Source organism: Lissotriton vulgaris, chromosome 2_1, assembly GCF_964263255.1.
Source record: "Lissotriton vulgaris chromosome 2_1, aLisVul1.2, whole genome shotgun sequence".
In the NCBI taxonomy this organism is placed as follows: Eukaryota; Metazoa; Chordata; class Amphibia; order Caudata; family Salamandridae; genus Lissotriton; species Lissotriton vulgaris.
In genome coordinates this window covers 1,531,355,853-1,531,376,912 of record NC_141687.1, presented here as the reverse complement: position 1 = coordinate 1,531,376,912, position 21,060 = coordinate 1,531,355,853, and positions in this window count along the sequence as shown.

Genomic DNA, 21,060 nt, shown 5'->3' with positions numbered 1-21,060 from the left:
TAAAGGTGGCATCGGAGCATACGAATGAGGCAGGGAGAGGCTACTGTTGCAATTGGTTTGGTGGGTCATAGTGAATAACCTCGGAATGCAAATAGGCAGAAGTGTGAGGATTGGCAGTGTCTGTAGAGAATTTTGGCATGCTCTTCAGTTGATGTTTTCCTCCTTGAACTACAGAGGAAAGGCCTGGCCTTACTGTTGGGCAAAACATGTATTTATGATTTTAAGAAGTGTAGTCTGGATGTACTGAGAGGGCCTGTACAGTACGGTAAATGCCTGTATACCCCTGCAATGTGCATCCAACTGTCACTTGAGATTGAACAGCAAACGAAGCAGCTGGGTTACTGACTGAATGTAAATGGAAGGCACATAGGAAGGGTGTTTGTGGTCACTCAAATGATTGAAACCTGGTTGATGCACTACCAAAGCTGGGGTACCAGGGGGGAACATTTGAGGGGTATTGAGATGGTGGTGTCCAGAGGTCAAAATATGTTTCAGAGACACAGAGGTACTGCGGTCCTGGTCCCACATTGGGGGTAGACAAAAGTCCCTGCTAAAGATTTCTGTCCAACTGTTACCACATTTTGTGCAGCCTGGCTCCCTCTGTAACGATTCCCCAGTGTCTTTCGATCCTACAGATGACTGTAGCAAACTTCCCAAATTTTTTCTTGGCCTCATACTCCCAAAGGAGTGCCTGACATTTGCCAGCCTAACGATACTCACATTCTGGGAAAAACCTCACTAACTATGCATATTTATCTACCACACATGGCAAATCCTTACAATTGCAGAACATCATATCGCACTTGTCATCTTTGAGGTACTGTAAGTATTTGGATTTGAGGGAAATATTCATCCTTGCTTGCTCTCTCCCATCTGAAGTCTATGGTGCTGCTGTTCCTTTCTCACATGTCCCTTCAAAGAGACAAGTGACACACAGACTCAATCACTCAGCAAACATATATGCTTTGACGTTTTCATCTTGCTGTTTACCTTCCAAATATTCCCCCTGAACCGCAAATAAAGGCCTGCCATTCCTCATGCCCTCAGTCAAAGCAGTCCTTCGCTCCTTAGGCCCTGCAAGACCACCATGAACAAGAATCATGTCAGCAAGCAGAAGAAAAGCCTCAGTGTGCTCTTTTGTTCATACTGCTGCCCTCTAGTAACACTTCATGGCAACTGCAGCATAAGAATGGGACTGAGAAGAGGGCTGTCCTATGCAAATAATATCCTCCCATGCATACTTTCTTCTGAGACGGTCGGCGGCTTGTGCCGTGATACCGCCTCCAACAAATGGTCTTCAACCAAATTTTAAAAAAGCCCACCTGCCTTAGACGAAGGATTTTGCCACTCGAAGGAAGCACATGGGGACATCACCCTCATTTAGCAGGGTCCTAAATTGCCTGCTGTCAGCCTGTATACAGAACAAGGGCGTTCGTGGGCGTTCGTGAGCGTTCCTCAAAGGAAGGAGGTGGGTGATTAATTCACAGTGCCAGGGCAGGCCCAGCCCAGCCCAGCCCAGCCCAGCCCAGCGCAGCCCAGCCCAGCACAGCGCACTGCTTCACATCCTGCAGCAGGCATGATGCAGACCTACTAGAGCAAAGGCTTGACTCTGCCCTTGTCTGTCTCTTAAAGAAAACAATCTTTCTAGCTTCTTATTGCACCTGATAAATGGACTCTAGCTTGCCTCAAACTTGACCCATCATTTCATTAGCCAGAGCTCATACTTGACCTTTATTTCTATCCAAGCTCACTGGCACCACACCCCTGATTTGAGCGAGTTACTCACACCAAAATGAAAAATCACCATCATCCAACCTATTTTACAATAAGTGTAGCACCTTCCTCGCATTCTTGTGCTCAGTTATAACCCCCAATACCACAATTGCACTCTGCAATTCACCAAACTTAAAGGAAAAAGAATGAAGACATTGATAAAGGAAGACAAGGCCTTGTCCCTATTGCACCTACTTGAGAAATAGGGAGGTTGGTAGAAGGTCATGAGGGAAAACATTTGAAATTTTGGGACACACATGCCAAAAAGAGTGTCCACTTTTCTCCTCTGTTACCAAGTAAAAAAAAATCTTAGCAAAAAAAAGAACCATTCACTTTTTGAAAATTTCCACCTTGGGATACCTCTACAGCATTGGCAGGATTCGAACCCTGGCCTGTGAGGGCTGTCTGCACCAAAGGTACAAGACTTACCTTTGAGCTATAGCTCCTTAGTGGTCTAGAGGATTGCAGTAGTAACTATAAGCAACATACAGGCCTTGGTGTCCTTCCCGGCGGCTTCCATTGCACATGAAAAGGATGACCATGACATAAGGACAATTTGATAGGCTACATACATGGAAACCAGTGTGGTCCAGTGGGTAAGTGCCTGCCTTCCATGCAGGCAACCAGGGTTCAAATCCCGGGTTCGGCACCAGGTGACTGATGGTGGCAGAGGTAAGTTGGAGGTGGGCCTAAATGGCCAATTGGTAAGTAAAATGTGTCTGTGTGTTGTGTACGAGTGGAATCATGCCTAGTGAATGAGGGATTGCAGATTGGTTGGTAAGTAAAATAGGTGTGGCCTGAACAGAGAAAGGTAACAGGTATTGTGTGCAGGAGGAGGAGCCTAGGCAGAGTGGGTGGGGTCAGAGAGGAGGAGCCAGGTCAGAGAGGAGGGGTATAGGTGGAGCCTAGTCAGAGTTGGTGGGGTTAGAGAGGAGGAGTATAGGAGGAGCTGGGTCAGAGAGGAGGGGTATAGGAGGAGCCTAGTCAGAGTGGCAGGGGTCAGAGAGGAGGAGTATAGGAGGAGCCTAGTCAGAGTGGGTGGGGTCAGAGAGGAGGGGTATAGGCGGAGCCTGGGCAGAATGGGTGGGAGCAGAGGAAGGGGAGGAGGATCCTGACTTATTGTGGGGTATTGCAAATACTTTTTTACTGCACCCCCCTATACTCTCTGATTTCTGTTGGGAGGGGGCAGTCAAAATTTGGGGGAGCAGTATTAAAAGGTGCTTAGGCGCAACGTGAAGGCGATGGGGTGCACACAATGGCTTGGCATCCAGATACTTTTTTGGGGCTACCATTAGTTTTAATTGCTCTGATCCTCCCTCATGGGGTGTACCCCAAATGGTTAGGGGCCACGGGGGGGCAAGAAGCTGTTTGACAGTTTCTATTAACAACAGGGTTCACCATACGATTATGCTGCAGTTATGGTATTCAAAGGTAAAACAAGGAGCATTTGGCTGTATTTTTGCAGGTGGGGTGCCCCAAAATGTTACTGCCAGCAGCAGCAGCAGCCCCCTTCCTCGCCACCCTGCAGATTGGTATAGGTACCTTTAGGACATTTCTGTTGAAAACAGAGGCTATAGCGAATCGCGCTACAAAATCCGAGAGCACTAACACTTGCTAAATAAAGGTGGCATCGGAGCATACGAATGAGGCAGGGAGAGGCTACTGTTGCAATTGGTTTGGTGGGTCATAGTGAATAACCTCGGAATGCAAATAGGCAGAAGTGTGAGGATTGGCAGTGTCTGTAGAGAATTTTGGCATGCTCTTCAGTTGATGTTTTCCTCCTTGAACTACAGAGGAAAGGCCTGGCCTTACTGTTGGGCAAAACATGTATTTATGATTTTAAGAAGTGTAGTCTGGATGTACTGAGAGGGCCTGTACAGTACGGTAAATGCCTGTATACCCCTGCAATGTGCATCCAACTGTCACTTGAGATTGAACAGCAAACGAAGCAGCTGGGTTACTGACTGAATGTAAATGGAAGGCACATAGGAAGGGTGTTTGTGGTCACTAAAATGATTGAAACCTGGTTGATGCACTACCAAAGCTGGGGTACCAGGGGGGAACATTTGAGGGGTATTGAGATGGTGGTGTCCAGAGGTCAAAATATGTTTCAGAGACACAGAGGTACTGCGGTCCTGGTCCCACATTGGGGGTAGACAAAAGTCCCTGCTAAAGATTTCTGTCCAACTGTTACCACATTTTGTGCAGCCTGGCTCCCTCTGTAACGATTCCCCAGTGTCTTTCGATCCTACAGATGACTGTAGCAAACTTCCCAAATTTTTTCTTGGCCTCATACTCCCAAAGGAGTGCCTGACATTTGCCAGCCTAACGATACTCACATTCTGGGAAAAACCTCACTAACTATGCATATTTATCTACCACACATGGCAAATCCTTACAATTGCAGAACATCATATCGCACTTGTCATCTTTGAGGTACTGTAAGTATTTGGATTTGAGGGAAATATTCATCCTTGCTTGCTCTCTCCCATCTGAAGTCTATGGTGCTGCTGTTCCTTTCTCACATGTCCCTTCAAAGAGACAAGTGACACACAGACTCAATCACTCAGCAAACATATATGCTTTGACGTTTTCATCTTGCTGTTTACCTTCCAAATATTCCCCCTGAACCACAAATAAAGGCCTGCCATTTCTCATCCCCTCAGTCAAAGCAGTCCTTCGCTCCTTAGGCCCTGCAAGACCACCATGAACAAGAATCATGTCAGCAAGCAGAAGAAAAGCCTCAGTGTGCTCTTTTGTTCATACTGCTGCCCTCTAGTAACACTTCATGGCAACTGCAGCATAAGAATGGGACTGAGAAGAGGGCTGTCCTATGCAAATAATATCCTCCCATGCATACTTTCTTCTGAGACGGTCGGCGGCTTGTGCCGTGATACCGCCTCCAACAAATGGTCTTCAACCAAATTTTAAAAAAGCCCACCTGCCTTAGACGAAGGATTTTGCCACTCGAAGGAAGCACATGGGGACATCACCCTCATTTAGCAGGGTCCTAAATTGCCTGCTGTCAGCCTGTATACAGAACAAGGGCGTTCGTGGGCGTTCGTGAGCGTTCCTCAAAGGAAGGAGGTGGGTGATTAATTCACAGTGCCAGGGCAGGCCCAGCCCAGCCCAGCCCAGCCCAGCGCAGCCCAGCCCAGCCCAGCCCGGCACAGCGCACTGCTTCACATCCTGCAGCAGGCATGATGCAGACCTACTAGAGCAAAGGCTTGACTCTGCCCTTGTCTGTCTCTTAAAGAAAACAATCTTTCTAGCTTCTTATTGCACCTGATAAATGGACTCTAGCTTGCCTCAAACTTGACCCATCATTTCATTAGCCAGAGCTCATACTTGACCTTTATTTCTATCCAAGCTCACTGGCACCACACCCCTGATTTGAGCGAGTTACTCACACCAAAATGAAAAATCACCATCATCCAACCTATTTTACAATAAGTGTAGCACCTTCCTCGCATTCTTGTGCTCAGTTATAACCCCCAATACCACAATTGCACTCTGCAATTCACCAAACTTAAAGGAAAAAGAATGAAGACATTGATAAAGGAAGACAAGGCCTTGTCCCTATTGCACCTACTTGAGAAATAGGGAGGTTGGTAGAAGGTCATGAGGGAAAACATTTGAAATTTTGGGACACACATGCCAAAAAGAGTGTCCACTTTTCTCCTCTGTTACCAAGTAAAAAAAAATCTTAGCAAAAAAAAAACCATTCACTTTTTGAAAATTTCCACCTTGGGATACCTCTACAGCATTGGCAGGATTCGAACCCTGGCCTGTGAGGGCTGTCTGCACCAAAGGTACAAGACTTACCTTTGAGCTATAGCTCATTAGTGGTCTAGAGAATTGCAGTAGTAACTATAAGCAACATACAGGCCTTGGTGTCCTTCCCGGCGGCTTCCATTGCACATGAAAAGGATGACCATGACATAAGGACAATTTGATAGGCTACATACATGGAAACCAGTGTGGTCCAGTGGGTAAGTGCCTGCCTTCCATGCAGGCAACCAGGGTTCAAATCCCGGGTTCGGCACCAGGTGACTGATGGTGGCAGAGCAGAGGTAAGTTGGAGGTGGGCCTAAATGGCCAATTGGTAAGTAAAATGTGTCTGTGTGTTGTGTACGAGTGGAATCATGCCTAGTGAATGAGGGATTGCAGATTGGTTGGTAAGTAAAATAGGTGTGGCCTGAACAGAGAAAGGTAAGAGGTGTTGTGTGCAGGAGGAGGAGGAGCCTAGGCAGAGTGGGTGGGGTCAGAGAGGAGGAGCCAGGTCAGAGAGGAGGGGTATAGGTGGAGCCTAGTCAGAGTGGGTGGGGTTAGAGAGGAGGAGTATAGGAGGAGCTGGGTCAGAGAGGAGGGGTATAGGAGGAGCCTAGTCAGAGTGGGAGGGGTCAGAGAGGAGGAGTATAGGAGGAGCCTAGTCAGAGTGGGTGGGGTCAGAGAGGAGGGGTATAGGCGGAGCCTGGGCAGAATGGGTGGGAGCAGAGGAAGGGGAGGAGGATCCTGACTTATTGTGGGGTACTGCAAATACTTTTTTACTGCACCCCCCTATACTCTCTGATTTCTGTTGGGAGGGGGCAGTCAAAATTTGGGGGAGCAGTATTAAAAGGTGCTTAGGCGCAACGTGAAGGCGATGGGGTGCACACAATGGCTTGGCATCCAGATACTTTTTTGGGGCTACCATTAGTTTTAATTGCTCTGATCCTCCCTCATGGGGTGTACCCCAAATGGTTAGGGGCCACGGGGGGGCAAGAAGCTGTTTGACAGTTTCTATTAACAACAGGGTTCACCATACGATTATGCTGCAGTTATGGTATTCAAAGGTAAAACAAGGAGCATTTGGCTGTATTTTTGCAGGTGGGGTGCCCCAAAATGTTACTGCCAGCAGCAGCAGCAGCCCCCTTCCTCGCCACCCTGCAGATTGGTATAGGTACCTTTAGGACATTTCTGTTGAAAACAGAGGCTATAGCGAATCGCGCTACAAAATCCGAGAGCACTAACACTTGCTAAATAAAGGTGGCATCGGAGCATACGAATGAGGCAGGGAGATGCTACTGTTGCAATTGGTTTGGTGGGTCATAGTGAATAACCTCGGAATGCAAATAGGCAGAAGTGTGAGGATTGGCAGTGTCTGTAGAGAATTTTGGCATGCTCTTCAGTTGATGTTTTCCTCCTTGAACTACAGAGGAAAGGCCTGGCCTTACTGTTGGGCAAAACATGTATTTATGATTTTAAGAAGTGTAGTCTGGATGTACTGAGAGGGCCTGTACAGTACGGTAAATGCCTGTATACCCCTGCAATGTGCATCCAACTGTCACTTGAGATTGAACAGCAAACGAAGCAGCTGGGTTACTGACTGAATGTAAATGGAAGGCACATAGGAAGGGTGTTTGTGGTCACTAAAATGATTGAAACCTGGTTGATGCACTACCAAAGCTGGGGTACCAGGGGGGAACATTTGAGGGGTATTGAGATGGTGGTGTCCAGAGGTCAAAATATGTTTCAGAGACACAGAGGTACTGCGGTCCTGGTCCCACATTGGGGGTAGACAAAAGTCCCTGCTAAAGATTTCTGTCCAACTGTTACCACATTTTGTGCAGCCTGGCTCCCTCTGTAACGATTCCCCAGTGTCTTTCGATCCTACAGATGACTGTAGCAAACTTCCCAAATTTTTTCTTGGCCTCATACTCCCAAAGGAGTGCCTGACATTTGCCAGCCTAACGATACTCACATTCTGGGAAAAACCTCACTAACTATGCATATTTATCTACCACACATGGCAAATCCTTACAATTGCAGAACATCATATCGCACTTGTCATCTTTGAGGTACTGTAAGTATTTGGATTTGAGGGAAATATTCATCCTTGCTTGCTCTCTCCCATCTGAAGTCTATGGTGCTGCTGTTCCTTTCTCACATGTCCCTTCAAAGAGACAAGTGACACACAGACTCAATCACTCAGCAAACATATATGCTTTGACGTTTTCATCTTGCTGTTTACCTTCCAAATATTCCCCCTGAACCACAAATAAAGGCCTGCCATTTCTCATCCCCTCAGTCAAAGCAGTCCTTCGCTCCTTAGGCCCTGCAAGACCACCATGAACAAGAATCATGTCAGCAAGCAGAAGAAAAGCCTCAGTGTGCTCTTTTGTTCATACTGCTGCCCTCTAGTAACACTTCATGGCAACTGCAGCATAAGAATGGGACTGAGAAGAGGGCTGTCCTATGCAAATAATATCCTCCCATGCATACTTTCTTCTGAGACGGTCGGCGGCTTGTGCCGTGATACCGCCTCCAACAAATGGTCTTCAACCAAATTTTAAAAAAGCCCACCTGCCTTAGACGAAGGATTTTGCCACTCGAAGGAAGCACATGGGGACATCACCCTCATTTAGCAGGGTCCTAAATTGCCTGCTGTCAGCCTGTATACAGAACAAGGGCGTTCGTGGGCGTTCGTGAGCGTTCCTCAAAGGAAGGAGGTGGGTGATTAATTCACAGTGCCAGGGCAGGCCCAGCCCAGCCCAGCCCAGCCCAGCCCAGCGCAGCCCAGCCCAGCACAGCGCACTGCTTCACATCCTGCAGCAGGCATGATGCAGACCTACTAGAGCAAAGGCTTGACTCTGCCCTTGTCTGTCTCTTAAAGAAAACAATCTTTCTAGCTTCTTATTGCACCTGATAAATGGACTCTAGCTTGCCTCAAACTTGACCCATCATTTCATTAGCCAGAGCTCATACTTGACCTTTATTTCTATCCAAGCTCACTGGCACCACACCCCTGATTTGAGCGAGTTACTCACACCAAAATGAAAAATCACCATCATCCAACCTATTTTACAATAAGTGTAGCACCTTCCTCGCATTCTTGTGCTCAGTTATAACCCCCAATACCACAATTGCACTCTGCAATTCACCAAACTTAAAGGAAAAAGAATGAAGACATTGATAAAGGAAGACAAGGCCTTGTCCCTATTGCACCTACTTGAGAAATAGGGAGGTTGGTAGAAGGTCATGAGGGAAAACATTTGAAATTTTGGGACACACATGCCAAAAAGAGTGTCCACTTTTCTCCTCTGTTACCAAGTAAAAAAAAATCTTAGCAAAAAAAAGAACCATTCACTTTTTGAAAATTTCCACCTTGGGATACCTCTACAGCATTGGCAGGATTCGAACCCTGGCCTGTGAGGGCTGTCTGCACCAAAGGTACAAGACTTACCTTTGAGCTATAGCTCCTTAGTGGTCTAGAGGATTGCAGTAGTAACTATAAGCAACATACAGGCCTTGGTGTCCTTCCCGGCGGCTTCCATTGCACATGAAAAGGATGACCATGACATAAGGACAATTTGATAGGCTACATACATGGAAACCAGTGTGGTCCAGTGGGTAAGTGCCTGCCTTCCATGCAGGCAACCAGGGTTCAAATCCCGGGTTCGGCACCAGGTGACTGATGGTGGCAGAGCAGAGGTAAGTTGGAGGTGGGCCTAAATGGCCAATTGGTAAGTAAAATGTGTCTGTGTGTTGTGTACGAGTGGAATCATGCCTAGTGAATGAGGGATTGCAGATTGGTTGGTAAGTAAAATAGGTGTGGCCTGAACAGAGAAAGGTAACAGGTGTTGTGTGCAGGAGGAGGAGCCTAGGCAGAGTGGGTGGGGTCAGAGAGGAGGAGCCAGGTCAGAGAGGAGGGGTATAGGTGGAGCCTAGTCAGAGTGGGTGGGGTTAGAGAGGAGGAGTATAGGAGGAGCTGGGTCAGAGAGGAGGGGTATAGGAGGAGCCTAGTCAGAGTGGGAGGGGTCAGAGAGGAGGAGTATAGGAGGAGCCTAGTCAGAGTGGGTGGGGTCAGAGAGGAGGGGTATAGGCGGAGCCTGGGCAGAATGGGTGGGAGCAGAGGAAGGGGAGGAGTATCCTGACTTATTGTGGGGTACTGCAAATACTTTTTTACTGCACCCCCCTATACTCTCTGATTTCTGTTGGGAGGGGGCAGTCAAAATTTGGGGGAGCAGTATTAAAAGGTGCTTAGGCGCAACGTGAAGGCGATGGGGTGCACACAATGGCTTGGCATCCAGATACTTTTTTGGGGCTACCATTAGTTTTAATTGCTCTGATCCTCCCTCATGGGGTGTACCCCAAATGGTTAGGGGCCACGGGGGGGCAAGAAGCTGTTTGACAGTTTCTATTAACAACAGGGTTCACCATACGATTATGCTGCAGTTATGGTATTCAAAGGTAAAACAAGGAGCATTTGGCTGTATTTTTGCAGGTGGGGTGCCCCAAAATGTTACTGCCAGCAGCAGCAGCAGCCCCCTTCCTCGCCACCCTGCAGATTGGTATAGGTACCTTTAGGACATTTCTGTTGAAAACAGAGGCTATAGCGAATCGCGCTACAAAATCCGAGAGCACTAACACTTGCTAAATAAAGGTGGCATCGGAGCATACGAATGAGGCAGGGAGATGCTACTGTTGCAATTGGTTTGGTGGGTCATAGTGAATAACCTCGGAATGCAAATAGGCAGAAGTGTGAGGATTGGCAGTGTCTGTAGAGAATTTTGGCATGCTCTTCAGTTGATGTTTTCCTCCTTGAACTACAGAGGAAAGGCCTGGCCTTACTGTTGGGCAAAACATGTATTTATGATTTTAAGAAGTGTAGTCTGGATGTACTGAGAGGGCCTGTACAGTACGGTAAATGCCTGTATACCCCTGCAATGTGCATCCAACTGTCACTTGAGATTGAACAGCAAACGAAGCAGCTGGGTTACTGACTGAATGTAAATGGAAGGCACATAGGAAGGGTGTTTGTGGTCACTAAAATGATTGAAACCTGGTTGATGCACTACCAAAGCTGGGGTACCAGGGGGGAACATTTGAGGGGTATTGAGATGGTGGTGTCCAGAGGTCAAAATATGTTTCAGAGACACAGAGGTACTGCGGTCCTGGTCCCACATTGGGGGTAGACAAAAGTCCCTGCTAAAGATTTCTGTCCAACTGTTACCACATTTTGTGCAGCCTGGCTCCCTCTGTAACGATTCCCCAGTGTCTTTCGATCCTACAGATGACTGTAGCAAACTTCCCAAATTTTTTCTTGGCCTCATACTCCCAAAGGAGTGCCTGACATTTGCCAGCCTAACGATACTCACATTCTGGGAAAAACCTCACTAACTATGCATATTTATCTACCACACATGGCAAATCCTTACAATTGCAGAACATCATATCGCACTTGTCATCTTTGAGGTACTGTAAGTATTTGGATTTGAGGGAAATATTCATCCTTGCTTGCTCTCTCCCATCTGAAGTCTATGGTGCTGCTGTTCCTTTCTCACATGTCCCTTCAAAGAGACAAGTGACACACAGACTCAATCACTCAGCAAACATATATGCTTTGACGTTTTCATCTTGCTGTTTACCTTCCAAATATTCCCCCTGAACCACAAATAAAGGCCTGCCATTTCTCATCCCCTCAGTCAAAGCAGTCCTTCGCTCCTTAGGCCCTGCAAGACCACCATGAACAAGAATCATGTCAGCAAGCAGAAGAAAAGCCTCAGTGTGCTCTTTTGTTCATACTGCTGCCCTCTAGTAACACTTCATGGCAACTGCAGCATAAGAATGGGACTGAGAAGAGGGCTGTCCTATGCAAATAATATCCTCCCATGCATACTTTCTTCTGAGACGGTCGGCGGCTTGTGCCGTGATCCCGCCTCCAACAAATGGTCTTCAACCAAATTTTAAAAAAGCCCACCTGCCTTAGACGAAGGATTTTGCCACTCGAAGGAAGCACATGGGGACATCACCCTCATTTAGCAGGGTCCTAAATTGCCTGCTGTCAGCCTGTATACAGAACAAGGGCGTTCGTGGGCGTTCGTGAGCGTTCCTCAAAGGAAGGAGGTGGGTGATTAATTCACAGTGCCAGGGCAGGCCCAGCCCAGCCCAGCCCAGCCCAGCGCAGCCCAGCCCAGCCCGGCACAGCGCACTGCTTCACATCCTGCAGCAGGCATGATGCAGACCTACTAGAGCAAAGGCTTGACTCTGCCCTTGTCTGTCTCTTAAAGAAAACAATCTTTCTAGCTTCTTATTGCACCTGATAAATGGACTCTAGCTTGCCTCAAACTTGACCCATCATTTCATTAGCCAGAGCTCATACTTGACCTTTATTTCTATCCAAGCTCACTGGCACCACACCCCTGATTTGAGCGAGTTACTCACACCAAAATGAAAAATCACCATCATCCAACCTATTTTACAATAAGTGTAGCACCTTCCTCGCATTCTTGTGCTCAGTTATAACCCCCAATACCACAATTGCACTCTGCAATTCACCAAACTTAAAGGAAAAAGAATGAAGACATTGATAAAGGAAGACAAGGCCTTGTCCCTATTGCACCTACTTGAGAAATAGGGAGGTTGGTAGAAGGTCATGAGGGAAAACATTTGAAATTTTGGGACACACATGCCAAAAAGAGTGTCCACTTTTCTCCTCTGTTACCAAGTAAAAAAAAATCTTAGCAAAAAAAAAACCATTCACTTTTTGAAAATTTCCACCTTGGGATACCTCTACAGCATTGGCAGGATTCGAACCCTGGCCTGTGAGGGCTGTCTGCACCAAAGGTACAAGACTTACCTTTGAGCTATAGCTCCTTAGTGGTCTAGAGGATTGCAGTAGTAACTATAAGCAACATACAGGCCTTGGTGTCCTTCCCGGCGGCTTCCATTGCACATGAAAAGGATGACCATGACATAAGGACAATTTGATAGGCTACATACATGGAAACCAGTGTGGTCCAGTGGGTAAGTGCCTGCCTTCCATGCAGGCAACCAGGGTTCAAATCCCGGGTTCGGCACCAGGTGACTGATGGTGGCAGAGCAGAGGTAAGTTGGAGGTGGGCCTAAATGGCCAATTGGTAAGTAAAATGTGTCTGTGTGTTGTGTACGAGTGGAATCATGCCTAGTGAATGAGGGATTGCAGATTGGTTGGTAAGTAAAATAGGTGTGGCCTGAACAGAGAAAGGTAAGAGGTGTTGTGTGCAGGAGGAGGAGGAGCCTAGGCAGAGTGGGTGGGGTCAGAGAGGAGGAGCCAGGTCAGAGTGGGTGGGGTTAGAGAGGAGGAGTATAGGAGGAGCTGGGTCAGAGAGGAGTGGTATAGGAGGAGCCTAGTCAGAGTGGGAAGGGTCAGAGAGGAGGAGTATAGGAGGAGCCTAGTCAGAGTGGGTGGGGTCAGAGAGGAGGGGTATAGGCGGAGCCTGGGCAGAATGGGTGGGTTCAGAGAGCAGAGGAAGGGGAGGAGGATCCTGACTTATTGTGGGGTACTGCAAATACTTTTTTACTGCACCCCCCTATACTCTCTGATTTCTGTTGGGAGGGGGCAGTCAAAATTTGGGGGAGCAGTATTAAAAGGTGCTTAGGCGCAACATGAAGGCGATGGGGTGCACACAATGGCTAGGCATCCAGGTACTTTTTTGGGGCTACCATTAGTTTTAATTGCTCTGATCCTCCCTCATGGGGTGTACCCCAAATGGTTAGGGGCCACGGGGGGGGCAAGAAGCTGTTTGACAGTTTCTATTAACAACAGGGTTCACCATACGATTATGCTGCAGTTATGGTATTCAAAGGTAAAACAAGGAGCATTTGGCTGTATTTTTGCAGGTGGGGTGCCCCAAAATGTTACTGCCAGCAGCAGCAGCAGCCCCCTTCCTCGCCACCCTGCAGATTGGTATAGGTACCTTTAGGACATTTCTGTTGAAAACAGAGGCTATAGCGAATCGCGCTACAAAATCCGAGAGCACTAACACTTGCTAAATAAAGGTGGCATCGGAGCATACGAATGAGGCAGGGAGAGGCTACTGTTGCAATTGGTTTGGTGGGTCATAGTGAATAACCTCGGAATGCAAATAGGCAGAAGTGTGAGGATTGGCAGTGTCTGTAGAGAATTTTGACATGCTCTTCAGTTGATGTTTTCCTCCTTGAACTACAGAGGAAAGGCCTGGCCTTACTGTTGGGCAAAACATGTATTTATGATTTTAAGAAGTGTAGTCTGGATGTACTGAGAGGGCCTGTACAGTACGGTAAATGCCTGTATACCCCTGCAATGTGCATCCAACTGTCACTTGAGATTGAACAGCAAACGAAGCAGCTGGGTTACTGACTGAATGTAAATGGAAGGCACATAGGAAGGGTGTTTGTGGTCACTCAAATGATTGAAACCTGGTTGATGCACTACCAAAGCTGGGGTACCAGGGGGGAACATTTGAGGGGTATTGAGATGGTGGTGTCCAGAGGTCAAAATATGTTTCAGAGACACAGAGGTACTGCGGTCCTGGTCCCACATTGGGGGTAGACAAAAGTCCCTGCTAAAGATTTCTGTCCAACTGTTACCACATTTTGTGCAGCCTGGCTCCCTCTGTAACGATTCCCCAGTGTCTTTCGATCCTACAGATGACTGTAGCAAACTTCCCAAATTTTTTCTTGGCCTCATACTCCCAAAGGAGTGCCTGACATTTGCCAGCCTAACGATACTCACATTCTGGGAAAAACCTCACTAACTATGCATATTTATCTACCACACATGGCAAATCCTTACAATTGCAGAACATCATATCGCACTTGTCATCTTTGAGGTACTGTAAGTATTTGGATTTGAGGGAAATATTCATCCTTGCTTGCTCTCTCCCATCTGAAGTCTATGGTGCTGCTGTTCCTTTCTCACATGTCCCTTCAAAGAGACAAGTGACACACAGACTCAATCACTCAGCAAACATATATGCTTTGACGTTTTCATCTTGCTGTTTACCTTCCAAATATTCCCCCTGAACCGCAAATAAAGGCCTGCCATTCCTCATGCCCTCAGTCAAAGCAGTCCTTCGCTCCTTAGGCCCTGCAAGACCACCATGAACAAGAATCATGTCAGCAAGCAGAAGAAAAGCCTCAGTGTGCTCTTTTGTTCATACTGCTGCCCTCTAGTAACACTTCATGGCAACTGCAGCATAAGAATGGGACTGAGAAGAGGGCTGTCCTATGCAAATAATATCCTCCCATGCATACTTTCTTCTGAGACGGTCGGCGGCTTGTGCCGTGATACCGCCTCCAACAAATGGTCTTCAACCAAATTTTAAAAAAGCCCACCTGCCTTAGACGAAGGATTTTGCCACTCGAAGGAAGCACATGGGGACATCACCCTCATTTAGCAGGGTCCTAAATTGCCTGCTGTCAGCCTGTATACAGAACAAGGGCGTTCGTGGGCGTTCGTGAGCGTTCCTCAAAGGAAGGAGGTGGGTGATTAATTCACAGTGCCAGGGCAGGCCCAGCCCAGCCCAGCCCAGCCCAGCCCAGCCCAGCCCAGCGCAGCCCAGCCCAGCACAGCGCACTGCTTCACATCCTACAGCAGGCATGATGCAGACCTACTAGAGCAAAGGCTTGACTCTGCCCTTGTCTGTCTCTTAAAGAAAACAATCTTTCTAGCTTCTTATTGCACCTGATAAATGGACTCTAGCTTGCCTCAAACTTGACCCATCATTTCATTAGCCAGAGCTCATACTTGACCTTTATTTCTATCCAAGCTCACTGGCACCACACCCCTGATTTGAGCGAGTTACTCACACCAAAATGAAAAATCACCATCATCCAACCTATTTTACAATAAGTGTAGCACCTTCCTCGCATTCTTGTGCTCAGTTATAACCCCCAATACCACAATTGCACTCTGCAATTCACCAAACTTAAAGGAAAAAGAATGAAGACATTGATAAAGGAAGACAAGGCCTTGTCCCTATTGCACCTACTTGAGAAATAGGGAGGTTGGTAGAAGGTCATGAGGGAAAACATTTGAAATTTTGGGACACACATGCCAAAAAGAGTGTCCACTTTTCTCCTCTGTTACCAAGTAAAAAAAAATCTTAGCAAAAAAAAGAACCATTCACTTTTTGAAAATTTCCACCTTGGGATACCTCTACAGCATTGGCAGGATTCGAACCCTGGCCTGTGAGGGCTGTCTGCACCAAAGGTACAAGACTTACCTTTGAGCTATAGCTCCTTAGTGGTCTAGAGGATTGCAGTAGTAACTATAAGCAACATACAGGCCTTGGTGTCCTTCCCGGCGGCTTCCATTGCACATGAAAAGGATGACCATGACATAAGGACAATTTGATAGGCTACATACATGGAAACCAGTGTGGTCCAGTGGGTAAGTGCCTGCCTTCCATGCAGGCAACCAGGGTTCAAATCCCGGGTTCGGCACCAGGTGACTGATGGTGGCAGAGCAGAGGTAAGTTGGAGGTGGGCCTAAATGGCCAATTGGTAAGTAAAATGTGTCTGTGTGTTGTGTACGAGTGGAATCATGCCTAGTGAATGAGGGATTGCAGATTGGTTGGTAAGTAAAATAGGTGTGGCCTGAACAGAGAAAGGTAACAGGTGTTGTGTGCAGGAGGAGGAGGAGCCTAGGCAGAGTGGGTGGGGTCAGAGAGGAGGAGCCAGGTCAGAGAGGAGGGGTATAGGTGGAGCCTAGTCAGAGTGGGTGGGGTTAGAGAGGAGGAGTATAGGAGGAGCTGGGTCAGAGAGGAGGGGTATAGGAGGAGCCTAGTCAGAGTGGGAGGGGTCAGAGAGGAGGAGTATAGGAGGAGCCTAGTCAGAGTGGGTGGGGTCAGAGAGGAGGGGTATAGGCGGAGCCTGGGCAGAATGGGTGGGAGCAGAGGAAGGGGAGGAGGATCCTGACTTATTGTGGGGTACTGCAAATACTTTTTTACTGCACCCCCCTATACTCTCTGATTTCTGTTGGGAGGGGGCAGTCAAAATTTGGGGGAGCAGTATTAAAAGGTGCTTAGGCGCAACGTGAAGGCGATGGGGTGCACACAATGGCTTGGCATCCAGATACTTTTTTGGGGCTACCATTAGTTTTAATTGCTCTGATCCTCCCTCATGGGGTGTACCCCAAATGGTTAGGGGCCACGGGGGGGCAAGAAGCTGTTTGACAGTTTCTATTAACAACAGGGTTCACCATACGATTATGCTGCAGTTATGGTATTCAAAGGTAAAACAAGGAGCATTTGGCTGTATTTTTGCAGGTGGGGTGCCCCAAAATGTTACTGCCAGCAGCAGCAGCCCCCTTCCTCGCCACCCTGCAGATTGGTATAGGTACCTTTAGGACATTTCTGTTGAAAACAGAGGCTATAGCGAATCGCGCTACAAAATCCGAGAGCACTAACACTTGCTAAATAAAGGTGGCATCGGAGCATACGAATGAGGCAGGGAGAGGCTACTGTTGCAATTGGTTTGGTGGGTCATAGTGAATAACCTCGGAATGCAAATAGGCAGAAGTGTGAGGATTGGCAGTGTCTGTAGAGAATTTTGGCATGCTCTTCAGTTGATGTTTTCCTCCTTGAACTACAGAGGAAAGGCCTGGCCTTACTGTTGGGCAAAACATGTATTTATGATTTTAAGAAGTGTAGTCTGGATGTACTGAGAGGGCCTGTACAGTACGGTAAATGCCTGTATACCCCTGCAATGTGCATCCAACTGTCACTTGAGATTGAACAGCAAACGAAGCAGCTGGGTTACTGACTGAATGTAAATGGAAGGCACATAGGAAGGGTGTTTGTGGTCACTAAAATGATTGAAACCTGGTTGATGCACTACCAAAGCTGGGGTACCAGGGGGGAACATTTGAGGGGTATTGAGATGGTGGTGTCCAGAGGTCAAAATATGTTTCAGAGACACAGAGGTACTGCGGTCCTGGTCCCACATTGGGGGTAGACAAAAGTCCCTGCTAAAGATTTCTGTCCAACTGTTACCACATTTTGTGCAGCCTGGCTCCCTCTGTAACGATTCCCCAGTGTCTTTCGATCCTACAGATGACTGTAGCAAACTTCCCAAATTTTTTCTTGGCCTCATACTCCCAAAGGAGTGCCTGACATTTGCCAGCCTAACGATACTCACATTCTGGGAAAAACCTCACTAACTATGCATATTTATCTACCACACATGGCAAATCCTTACAATTGCAGAACATCATATCGCACTTGTCATCTTTGAGGTACTGTAAGTATTTGGATTTGAGGGAAATATTCATCCTTGCTTGCTCTCTCCCATCTGAAGTCTATGGTGCTGCTGTTCCTTTCTCACATGTCCCTTCAAAGAGACAAGTGACACACAGACTCAATCACTCAGCAAACATATATGCTTTGACGTTTTCATCTTGCTGTTTACCTTCCAAATATTCCCCCTGAACCACAAATAAAGGCCTGCCATTTCTCATCCCCTCAGTCAAAGCAGTCCTTCGCTCCTTAGGCCCTGCAAGACCACCATGAACAAGAATCATGTCAGCAAGCAGAAGAAAAGCCTCAGTGTGCTCTTTTGTTCATACTGCTGCCCTCTAGTAACACTTCATGGCAACTGCAGCATAAGAATGGGACTGAGAAGAGGGCTGTCCTATGCAAATAATATCCTCCCATGCATACTTTCTTCTGAGACGGTCGGCGGCTTGTGCCGTGATACCGCCTCCAACAAATGGTCTTCAACCAAATTTTAAAAAAGCCCACCTGCCTTAGACGAAGGATTTTGCCACTCGAAGGAAGCACATGGGGACATCACCCTCATTTAGCAGGGTCCTAAATTGCCTGCTGTCAGCCTGTATACAGAACAAGGGCGTTCGTGGGCGTTCGTGAGCGTTCCTCAAAGGAAGGAGGTGGGTGATTAATTCACAGTGCCAGGGCAGGCCCAGCCCAGCCCAGCCCAGCCCAGCCCAGCGCAGCCCAGCCCAGCCCGGCACAGCGCACTGCTTCACATCCTGCAGCAGGCATGATGCAGACCTACTAGAGCAAAGGCTTGACTCTGCCCTTGTCTGTCTCTTAAAGAAAACAATCTTTCTAGCTTCTTATTGCACCTGATAAATGGACTCTAGCTTGCCTCAAACTTGACCCATCATTTCATTAGCCAGAGCTCATACTTGACCTTTATTTCTATCCAAGCTCACTGGCACCACACCCCTGATTTGAGCGAGTTACTCACACCAAAATGAAAAATCACCATCATCCAACCTATTTTACAATAAGTGTAGCACCTTCCTCGCATTCTTGTGCTCAGTTATAACCCCCAATACCACAATTGCACTCTGCAATTCACCAAACTTAAAGGAAAAAGAATGAAGACATTGATAAAGGAAGACAAGGCCTTGTCCCTATTGCACCTACTTGAGAAATAGGGAGGTTGGTAGAAGGTCATGAGGGAAAACATTTGAAATTTTGGGACACACATGCCAAAAAGAGTGTCCACTTTTCTCCTCTGTTACCAAGTAAAAAAAAATCTTAGCAAAAAAAAAACCATTCACTTTTTGAAAATTTCCACCTTGGGATACCTCTACAGCATTGGCAGGATTCGAACCCTGGCCTGTGAGGGCTGTCTGCACCAAAGGTACAAGACTTACCTTTGAGCTATAGCTCCTTAGTGGTCTAGAGGATTGCAGTAGTAACTATAAGCAACATACAGGCCTTGGTGTCCTTCCCGGCGGCTTCCATTGCACATGAAAAGGATGACCATGACATAAGGACAATTTGATAGGCTACATACATGGAAACCAGTGTGGTCCAGTGGGTAAGTGCCTGCCTTCCATGCAGGCAACCAGGGTTCAAATCCCGGGTTCGGCACCAGGTGACTGATGGTGGCAGAGCAGAGGTAAGTTGGAGGTGGGCCTAAATGGCCAATTGGTAAGTAAAATGTGTCTGTGTGTTGTGTACGAGTGGAATCATGCCTAGTGAATGAGGGATTGCAGATTGGTTGGTAAGTAAAATAGGTGTGGCCTGAACAGAGAAAGGTAAGAGGTGTTGTGTGCAGGAGGAGGAGGAGCCTAGGCAGAGTGGGTGGGGTCAGAGAGGAGGAGCCAGGTCAGAGAGGAGGGGTATAGGTGGAGCCTAGTCAGAGTGGGTGGGGTTAGAGAGGAGGAGTATAGGAGGAGCTGGGTCAGAGAGGAGGGGTATAGGAGGAGCCTAGTCAGAGTGGGAGGGGTCAGAGAGGAGGGGTATAGGCGGAGCCTGGGCAGAATGGGTGGGTTCAGAGAGCAGAGGAAGGGGAGGAGGATCCTGACTTATTGTGGGGTACTGCAAATACTTTTTTACTGCACCCCCCTATACTCTCTGATTTCTGTTGGGAGGGGGCAGTCAAAATTTGGGGGAGCAGTATTAAAAGGTGCTTAGGCGCAACATGAAGGCGATGGGGTGCACACAATGGCTAGGCATCCAGGTACTTTTTTGGGGCTACCATTAGTTTTAATTGCTCTGATCCTCCCTCATGGGGTGTACCCCAAATGGTTAGGGGCCACGGGGGGGGCAAGAAGCTGTTTGACAGTTTCTATTAACAACAGGGTTCACCATACGATTATGCTGCAGTTATGGTATTCAAAGGTAAAACAAGGAGCATTTGGCTGTATTTTTGCAGGTGGGGTGCCCCAAAATGTTACTGCCAGCAGCAGCAGCAGCCCCCTTCCTCGCCACCCTGCAGATTGGTATAGGTACCTTTAGGACATTTCTGTTGAAAACAGAGGCTATAGCGAATCGCGCTACAAAATCCGAGAGCACTAACACTTGCTAAATAAAGGTGGCATCGGAGCATACGAATGAGGCAGGGAGAGGCTACTGTTGCAATTGGTTTGGTGGGTCATAGTGAATAACCTCGGAATGCAAATAGGCAGAAGTGTGAGGATTGGCAGTGTCTGTAGAGAATTTTGGCATGCTCTTCAGTTGATGTTTTCCTCCTTGAACTACAGAGGAAAGGCCTGGCCTTACTGTTGGGCAAAACATGTATTTATGATTTTAAGAAGTGTAGTCTGGATGTACTGAGAGGGCCTGTACAGTACGGTAAATGCCTGTATACCCCTGCAATGTGCATCCAACTGTCACTTGAGATTGAACAGCAAACGAAGCAGCTGGGTTACTGACTGAATGTAAATGGAAGGCACATAGGAAGGGTGTTTGTGGTCACTCAAATGATTGAAACCTGGTTGATGCACTACCAAAGCTGGGGTACCAGGGGGGAACATTTGAGGGGTATTGAGATGGTGGTGTCCAGAGGTCAAAATATGTTTCAGAGACACAGAGGTACTGCGGTCCTGGTCCCACATTGGGGGTAGACAAAAGTCCCTGCTAAAGATTTCTGTCCAACTGTTACCACATTTTGTGCAGCCTGGCTCCCTCTGTAACGATTCCCCAGTGTCTTTCGATCCTACAGATGACTGTAGCAAACTTCCCAAATTTTTTCTTGGCCTCATACTCCCAAAGGAGTGCCTGACATTTGCCAGCCTAACGATAC